The following is a 10,623-nucleotide window of genomic DNA, read 5'->3' as shown; positions in this document are numbered from 1 at the left end:
AAAAAATGTTTACGTTTACACAGATATAATAAAACCGCAGTTGGTGGGTGACACTTTGAGTCGATGCATCCGCATCATAAATGTCAAAATTGGTGAATATCAAACTTTCAATCCGATTTATTACTACCCCGTCGAGAAAAACAATATCGAGAGTGTTGAAATTCTTTTTGCTGATAAACTCGGTGAAGCAATTTCTTTTCATAGTGGGGAGCAAAGCTCGATAGTTGTGCTACACTTTATAAAAAAGAATTGATTCACGTTAGTACATCATTTTACGACGAGATGGCGCCGGTGATGGATCGATATTATAGTTATTATTCAAAACAGGTGGGAGGAGAGATTGGATCCTTGTATAGAGCTTCTTATAGGGTGCAAAAGGGACGAGGTATCGGGAGTTTCCTCGCGGGATTGTGGCGATTTGCAAAACCTTTGCTATTTAGCGGGCTTAAGACTGTTGGTAAGGAGGCCGCGAGCGCTGGGGCAGCAGCTCTTGGAGACCTTGGAACAAAACCGGTTAAGGAGATACTGCGCAGTAGAATAAACGAGGCAGGTCAGAACTTGAAACGCAAGGCCGAGGAAAAGATAAAAGGCATGTCTGGGGGTGGGTTGAGGATCGCGAAACGTCCAAGGTTAAATAAAATAAAACATAGCTGCGTAAGAAAAAAGCGACAGTCGATGAGAAGTCGAAGAGGAAAGAAGGTTGTTGGAGGAGATATTTTTTCGCGATAATGGCAGAGCATATGCTGACTTCGTTGGATTTATTTCAGCCCAATCCGCCGGTGCAAACTAACATCTTGGCAAAAAGACTCGTGTCCTACAAACCCATATCTTCGCTAGATAATCGATCGGTTATAGAATTCCTGATCAAAGACTCTGGGGATGCGTATAAGGATTTGAATAGTATATATCTTAGACTTAAAGTGAAACTTTGCAAGAAAGACGGGACTGATTACAATGAATCCGCTACCAATCAACCGGGAGTAGTGAACAATATTCTGCACTCTCTGTTCGAGCAGTGTAACGTTTATTTCAATGGGACGTTGGTCACACCATCAGAGGATAATTACCATTACAGAAGCTACCTGGAAAATGTGTTAAATTATGGAACAGATGCGAGCAAAACACATTTACGAAATGTGGGGTGGGAGTTGGACACGGGAGACGATATTAACTTGACAGATACTTCAAATTCTGGTTATACAAGGCGTAAGGGTTGGTTTAAGAACAGTGCAGAGGTTGAGTTGTATGGTAAACTGCACGTAGATGTTTTTAATCAGATACAATTAATGATGGATCGAGTAGACATCGGTATAAGACTATTGCTCTCTAATCATGCTTTCCATCTTATGGGAGGGAATGATGATGGACTATTGAAAATTTTAGACGCAACTTTATACGTTCAACATTTCGATATTAACCCATCCATTTTAGTTGCACATAATAAAATCCTGGAAAACAACAATGCCAAATATCACTACAAGCGTACCGAGTTGAAAACCTTTACTGTTCCTTCTGGTGGACGAACTTTAAGCCTTGACAATGCGATCGTGGGTCGAATACCTAATGTAATTATTTTTACGATGGTGGATAATGAAGCATATGCGGGAAGTTTGAATAAGAATCCATTTGCTCTCTCTCACTATTCGCTCGAGAATTTTTCACTCTTTGTGAACGGTGTGCAAATTCCGTCCGAGGGATTACAATGCAATTTTTCAAGTAAAAAGTATTGGGCGCGAGCGTATGACACAATATTCTCAGGAAGTGGGATAAAGCATTACAATCGGGGTAATCAAATCACTTACGATATGTTTGGACACGGTTATTTTATGCTAGTCTTCGATCTAACACCCGATGATTCGGGTAATGAGGACTATATAAGTTTAGGAGATAGAGGTGTGGTGAGAATAGAGGCGAGATTTGAAAACGAATTATCGAGAACGGTTACGTGTTTACTTTTCTCAGAGTATGATGCAACAGTGGAAATTGATAAAAACAGAAACATTATCACAAACTTTTAGTCATGGATGGAATTCAAATTAACAGGTTACTAAGACCACTCAATATATTTCGCGGAGTTTACGCATCTGATAGGTTACCAAAATCACCACGAAATGGAGTTTACATAATAAATTTAGATCCATCTAAATTACCGGGTTCACACTGGGTTGCAGTCTATTTACATAATAATTATGCAGAGTATTTTGATTCCTACGGCTTACCTCCTTTTGTTTCAAATATAAGTAATTTTTTAAAGTCATTCTCAGTCACTCGCAATCACGTTCAAATTCAAAGCTTTCGTTCGGATATTTGCGGTGAATACTGCTGCCTCTATACCGCTAGTAAATCATTAGGTCAAACACTACACAAATTCCTCGCACACTTTCATCGCACCATCCCTCATCTCAACGACTGTCGAGCCCTGAAGCTGTTTCATCAGACCTTCAAGCGGGTTCGGCGGGCCAAATGTCATCCCAGAGCTCAGCGGTGCTGTTCCCGAATAAATACGATGAGCAGGAAGAGGAGGTGATTATTTGAGAAGAAACAGCCGCAGAATGCAGATCGTGGTATCTGTGACTTATAGCCAAGGCGGGGTGACGGAGCTTGCAGCCGTCGACGTGGATTCAAATCGTTTATTTTGGGGCAGTTTCAAGAAACATGGGAAGCTCATCGCTGGAGGAAAGAAGCTACGTTTCCCAGACCCCTTACAACGAGATGAGACATCCTTCAACGAAGGATTCATTTCACACACCGAACTTTCAACTACCCTGGAAGCTATGACTGAGGGTGCAACCGCTCTCTACGCATTCAGCGAAGCAGAGTGTGAGTTCCTGACCGATCTGACGGGACGCACTTTCATCTCTCTCGAAAAAGAGTTAAACTGTCCCCCTCCCGAAAAATGTTCCTTTCTTGCCTTTTCCTGCCTCAATCCTTGTCACAAATTGCGCAACAGCACTTGCGCATTGAGAGATGCACATTCTCTCGCCCAGTGGTTCCAGTATAACCGTCTCAAAACCGAAGTTGATCCTTGCCCGGATGACTGTTCCCCCACCCCTCCTCCTACATCAACCTCTAAATAAGGACGGTTACGTCACCATACGCCAGTCGTCATGCAGTCATCGGTGGATGCAGACCATCAGTCTCCTCCGGTGAAGAGAAAGAAACCTGCTGGAAATTTTATTCCTTCTATTGGACAATCGGACAATTTACTTCTTCAAACTGTGTATTATTTGAACAAAACAAAGACAAAGAGTGTGTGTATTGGTTACGATCCTGGTAGAGACTTTGAATCAGTTGTGCAATTTAATCAAGTTGGAAAAAAAAGTGTAATTGTTTCACAAAGCGAGTGGGCAAACATCTTGAACTGTGAAAAGGATGTGGATTTGTTCTTTTACAAAGGAGAAAAGCATTTTTTAACTTCCTGTTTGGCTTATGCGAATTACTTTGGGAAGACTCATTTGGTTATTAAAAAGACCTTTAATTTAAAGCAAGAAGAGTGGTTTGCATTGGTGAAACTCTTCAAGCTGATTGATTTATTTCTCCAGAGACTTTCAGCTAGTCGTGACAAAGTGAGACATTTTCTCGCCACAAAATTAGCAAAGAATATCACAGATTGTGATTTTGAAAGACTTGAATTAGAGATGGTACTCATAGCGTATGGTTCGGCTGATGAATAGCCTGTGTGAGTGAAAGGCTTTCTAACCTCTGGCGTGAATGAAAGTTCCGTAAGTTAGAGAGTCTTGATGTAAGTTCAACCCCTGGCATTGGGTGTAAAAACCTTGTAAGTTGGACATACATCACGATGGGTGCCATTGTCGAATTTCAAGGATTTACGGGTAGCAATGGACATTTTATTGTCAAAGAATTGGCAATTATCGCTGTCCAGAATAAATGCTGTAATACGTGGTTATTTAAATCACCACAGAGATTGCTCTTTACAAAAGAGTCTTCTTGGCTGAGAAACAACTATCACGGCTTGTGCGAATACTCTGGAGATGTGGATTATTCAGAACTGGAGAGTATACTTCACAATTATACTAAAAATTTTAAATATCTATTCACAAAGGGTGCTCAAAAAGCTGCCTTCTTAACAAGTCTTCTTCCCAAGGGAATTTGTGTGGCTAATCTGGAACTTTATGGGTGTCCTTCATTCACGAAATTGACCACGAATGAGGGTTGTTTAATTGAAATTCATATGGATGGTAATCTACAATGTGCCAGAAAAAATTGTTTTAAGCTAGCTGATTGGTGTATACGAAATAAAATATGTTAGATTTTCTAGTCAAATGTATCATTTTATTGTTTTACATCATCATGTTCACTTTGATCATTTACGATGCTATACAATTGAGACAATATGATTGTATCTGGGGATATTTAATCGAATGTGGTTATTTAAACGAGAGTGCTAGAGAACTGTCTGCGCTCAGACGTGCTGTTCAATTGTTTCAAGAGGATTATAACATAAGTATGAGTGGGGAAATGAACTATGAAACCATGTATATGGTGAACAATGTAACAAACTCATCTGTGTGTGGTTGAAGAAAATAAACTTTTGTTGTTAAAATTTACCCTGGTCTTTCATTTCGAAATAAAAAACACATAGTATAGTATTTAATATATTTATTGTTAATAAATATACATATCAACTTCAATTTTGAGTATAAACTTTATCACTCTCAGACGGGTACCTTTAATGGCGTCTGTGGTACCATAATCCACTTTTGATTTTCTATGGTCTGTATAACAAACAGGTTTTGGTCCGTCAATACAATCACTTTGAGTCCTCGTTCCTCCTCCTTTTGCGTAGACTCGGGGCTGGTAGCACTCGTACACATCCAACCAGATGATTGGGTGCTGCTTGTCCGCGAGGCGTCGCTTTTCCGGATCGGTGATGTCATCCTGGTTCGTTATGTTAAATCTCTCCACTACACCATTCTCATTCTCGAAGCCGGAGAAAGTCACTTTCTGTCCGATCACTTCAAATATCTTTCTCTGGTGTCGGAATACGCAGTAGTAAACTTCGTTAAAAAGTACCGAGAGCACAAAATCTGTGCCTCGTTGAGGGATGTACACGATGTAAGTATCCGGATCTGACTGCTTCTCCACCCGGAGATTGGTGTCCTCCAGGGAGGCTTCGGGATCTCTTCGCAGCTCAGCAACAGTTCTGGAGGTCATGTTAACGTTGAATGAGGTAATAATCACTCGGGAGTCATTTATATGCGGGAGTGGGAGGAGTCACGTTGCAACCACACGTGTTAAGACCTTGGTAACTGCTAATGGGAACATATCCAACTCGAGTGGGAGAAGCTATGGGCTCGGCACGTGTCTGGAATGCACTGGGAGTGAAAGGGGACGCTTAATTTGACCTTGTCCCAGCTTCGGCATTTTGATACTACTCTCACAACCCGACATCTTCAGTTCTACATTGAAGGACAAGCTTTTCAGCAAACTGATAGGCTATTGATATACTAGTCTCTCGATCAGGTGCAAACCCAGATTTTTCCAGGCGTTGATTATGACTGACGAGACGCTTTTCCTGCTCCATGCCAAATGGACCTAAATCTTTGCTTGCATTACCCTATGTGGACCTGACTATGGGGACCAGAAGTACCTCGCAGCCTCATTTATTCCGCTATCGCCAACTTTAAGCCTCGTTAGAGATTCTTTAAATTGCTCTTCGGCATTATCGAAAGTGAAAAAGATAAAAAACAATCGATTGAATCACTCAAGTAAATAGTGAGCGATGATCGACATCACCTAAACGAACGACTTAGTCAATCACTAATGGAGATGGGATTTAAATATTACGCAGGTCAGAAGGAGGCAGTGCTGAGAAGAGGGATGTGTCTGCTGCAACAAGTGATTACCTATAGATGATGATGATGAATCTGTTGTGAATGGTTCTATCATTTTTTATATTGTTGCCAAGGAGGCTTAGCTGATTTGTTTATGCTTGAGGCAATAAGTCATGGACTAAGATTGTAAAGGGCATTGCATAAAAAGCTTTGATAAACTGATTCAATAATCGTGGAGATCGTCTCCTTACTTATCAGACTGTATCAAAGTAATTAAAAAATTAGGAGGCACTTTAGCACTCTTCTATTTACTAATATTACTTCTATCCAGTGGCGGATCCAGGATAAGGACAAGGGGTGGTTGAGTGGGGTTTAATATTCCAGCAGTAGTGGGGGTCGGAAAAAATTACCATTCTATCTAGCGTAAGTTGGATACCCAAGGGGTGCTACAGCCCCCCCTTGCGTATCCCATTTACCCCTCCATATATTCCCTCCGATAAATATGCCACTGTCTCTATCGTATTGGTTAAAATTAATTGAAAACAATACAGGTAGGGCATCTATACCTTAAGATAGCACTGGGGCATCTATCCCGAGGAGTCTCTCCTTTCTGTACGGGAGAGTTGCCCTTACAGCCAGCGTGCCAACACATGGTCTAAGATGAGTTGTCACTGCTCTCGGGCATTTGATAAAGATGCCGCTACAAGTTTTCACCCGTTAATTCAAAGTATTCCAACATTTTAACTGATGCCGACCAGAACCATTAATGCTCTTTCTTATAGCAGAGCGGATAATTCGGAGTACTCAGTTGAAATGATGTTCTAAAGTAGCGTAGAAAAATCGAATCACCGCGAAACTCATGCAGCTTGTCTTTAGTTGCCCAACTAATTGACGGACATCACCAGCAGAGCAATCTGATTGTTCTTTTTCAAACTACTACGATCGGGGCATCTCTCCCGGTGGGGCATCTCACCCGGACTTACCTTATGTGCGAGTCGAGCATCAAGGCGTCGAGCATTGATAACCAGACTCGGTGGAGTCCCTGAAAAGAAATCCTACAATCATGTTAGAATTTTCCTATGCTTCTATTTCCCACTTAAATGACTAATTAAGTGATATATTGCCCAACGGATAGGTATAGGCATTATTTATCAGCAAAATGGACTTCAATAAATGCTGGATGGAACCTAACACGCGCATCTCATTTTTTTGCTCACGTCTTCCGTCACACTCCTGTTGAGACGACTTGCGGGGCAGTGAGGAAATACAGATTTCTTTGCAACATAAGTTCTACTCAATTCAACTTGAATGTGGATGGTATTGAATGAATTCCTATTTCTCAACTCAACGGAATGATGAAATCTAAATTGCTTTTTAGCTGGATAACTTACTGTAGTCGTGCTCTCGTTTGAAGTGGTTCATTGAAAGTAGAAATACTTAAATAGCGGCATATTAAACGTGTTAAGTTGAATCAAGTGAATTTTTCTCGCAACAGTTAATATGTTGGTTGATATAAAAATTATTATATTGTTGAGGACGTCTACAGGAATATTGTTCAAATCTCCATGCTTTTCCAGTACAATGTATTTTTATTATCAATGCAATTGTTGTAAATGCTTGAAGTAAAAACCATTATTAACAGCTGACGATAATGCTAAATAGTTAAAAAAAAGTTTTTATCGAGAAAAAATGAAACTACCATGATTAATTATCTATAAGTATTATTCCATTTACTCAAGGTTTATTCGACTAATTGACTTTTCGTTATTAGCCAACGCTATTAAGTGTATTAAATGTAAGAAATATTGAGGGTCGATATCACTGATGTTTTCCAAAGGTCAAAATTATATCAGTTATAATTCAAATTGGCTTAATATTAGTGGAATTTTCATGGAGTGGTTACGAGTGTGTGAGCATGCAATCATAAATTTAAAAACTTATAAAATTGCATCATTTAAGTTATTTGAGAGCAGTAGAATATGATCACGCTAAAATTTCTAATAAATTGGAAGTAATTGTAGGTTTCAATCAATTTCGGAGTGCTGATGCATTAGATATTCATTCCAGAAATATTATCACGATTTTACAGGTTATTTCAAGAGAATATCCCGATATGTGCCGCGCACACTACCAAGAGTTCTCAGAATGTTTTTAAAATGAATCGTATGCGGTCCTCATTACAACTTCAGCGGTCATTAACACATGTTTTTCATATCGTAGCCATTAAAGAGAAAGGATTGTTGCTCAAAAATTTGTGATGACCAGCTTTTTTTTTCAAATTTTCCTCTAAGTGTATCAAAATCCTGTGAATTATTTCCTCACTTGCCTCACAGAGTTTTTTTACCGTTGAAGGATAACAAGGCAAGGGCGAGCCAGGAATTAAGTTACAAAATGTTTCAGGTGATGGAATCAAGAATAGTTTTAAAATTTTAACGCCTACAAATTCTCAACTGTGTTTGAAACCATTATGATTGGTAAGATTAAAATTCATCCAAAACTTTTACTAAAATTAAATTTGATTAATTATACGAACATCGTATTTGAAGAATACGTGACGGATCCCACGTGAGGTAGGGGGAGTGTCGGCAATTATTCCCTAATTTTTTCCACAAGAAGCAGTTTAAAATATGACTCTAGACTTCAATACAGACCTTAACTAATCTTAAATAAAAACAATTAATTTTTTAATAAATCCAACACGGTGAAGAACATAGATTAACGTATTTACAAATGAAAATACGCATTTTGAAAATTCTAACGTGAGATAAGTGAGTGACGTGAGTAATGTACTTTGGTGTAATTATAATTGTTTTCAGTTTCTCGAGTGAAATTTATTTATTTTTAATATGCTGAATGTAATTGTAATTATTCTCTTCATTAATGTCTTTGAGATCACTTTTCATTGAATGTTGTATGATATTTCTGTGAAATTACTTTCAAGTTTTTTCTTATATTTCTCATATTAAATATGTTTGTAACGATTGAAATGGGTTATTAATATCCGTCAATAAATATTATTATTATTATAAGAGGGAGGGACTTGCCAAATCTCACGATATCTCATGAAGGGGGAGGCGGGCCCAAAAATCGCCCGGATCATGTAACATAATTAATAGATCCCCCCTAATGAAGCTTCGTTCTAGCATTTGTTTAAGTTCACTATTATTTTGGGGAAAAGCGAATTCCCAAACCCCTTCGGTAAAATATCTCTCTCAGTTAATCGGTTCCCTCGGACGTGGAAGTAGTGGGGATCTATCATGATTTTATATGTGTCGCAATGAAAGATATCTATTGTCAATTTCTCAAGCAATCTAAGCCAATCGCGGAGCCTCCCGAGTCCCCAGTGGCTCCCAGCATAATTCATTTAACAGCTGTGAAGTACTTTCTTTACGTCTGAAGTATATTTGGATGTATCACGCAGCTTGCCTTCGTAATTTTTTAAGTTCACGGATTAGGTGTCTCTACTCCGGATCCCATACGTTCGCTGCATATCGAAGGGGTGGTCGGATGAGTGCGAAGCAGCACCTTATCATTCGGAAATAGTCCTACAACACGACGAAGTCTGAACGTCCACTCCTTCTCCTTTCTTCTGAAATGTTCTCTAAGCACATTGAACAAATAAATACCTAAAATGAAAAGGAGACTGCGTTGACATCCACTGATTTATTTCGTCCGAACGAGATGTTTCGAACCATAGTGGTCATTATCAAGTACCCTATCAAGGTACTTGATAATGACCTCTATGGTTTGAAACAGGCCGTACGGACGAAATAAAACAGTGGAAGTCAACGAAGTCTCCTTTTCATTTTCGAATAAAATCTGTCACGTAGTTGAGCCTAATACCATTGAACGAAATAAATACCTGTTGATTGATTTGAGTTAGCACATGATGAACAGTGAGCTTCACTGAACTCGAGAAGTAAAGCAGACAGAAAAAATAGATAAATACCATTTAAATATAATAAAGACTATGAGCTTCTTGATAAACACTTTGCTAAATTTTTACTCATAAATAGTTAGTTAAATTGGATATTGTTCACCAATATAAACCTTATAGCCTCTCAATTTTGATGGATGTGTGTTTTTTTGTTTAGTCCTGAAAGAAGTTTGCACTCTGCATATCTTTGGCGTGGAATCAGAAAGTCGCTCCATTTGAAACTGATCAACGATTTTCGTGGTTTTTAAGGCGGTAATGCAGCAACGAGAACGAGAGAAGTCTTCTAAAAACCCAAAGTAGGAGGCGGGAGAATATGATCGGTTGAATCACGAGGCATGATGATCTGCAGAACACAATCCTATTCTTTTTATTTGGCTGACGCACTCCGCCGCTTTACGGTATGATCAAATAATAAGGATACTGTAGGAGATTGCAAGGTTTATCATAAAATTTATTGCATCAAATTTCTACGATAGAAATCGTTATCAGATAATGATATGATTAGATGGGTAGCAGAGTAAATGCGACGTATGATTTTTCATTTTTTCATTTTTTCTGCATCGTGTCAATGAAACTTCCTCGGGGTTCACATCGGTTTAATGAGTTTACGACTGAAAACGTTTCTGTGGTATGAGTCCACCTCCGTCCGTCATCAAGACACAATCTGGCATTTTATTAACCGTAAAGTGGGTGGTTTTGTGGTGTGTTTTCCTTCAAAAATTATAGACAATCGTTGCAGTTGTGGAAAAAACGCCTTTTCGGCTTGTTCGTGGTGCCGCAAATCACTTTGCTTTGCATGTCTTTATGATGAGTTCCATCCTGAAAATTGCAAATAAAGGATTAATTGGAGTGGTGAGGCAGTGTACTGGCCTTCCACACCCAAATCTCGGA

This window comes from Ischnura elegans, chromosome 11, assembly GCF_921293095.1.
Source record: "Ischnura elegans chromosome 11, ioIscEleg1.1, whole genome shotgun sequence".
Classification (NCBI taxonomy): Eukaryota; Metazoa; Arthropoda; class Insecta; order Odonata; family Coenagrionidae; genus Ischnura; species Ischnura elegans.
The sequence above is the reverse complement of the archived record's forward strand: the minus strand, read 5'-3'. Positions refer to the sequence as shown.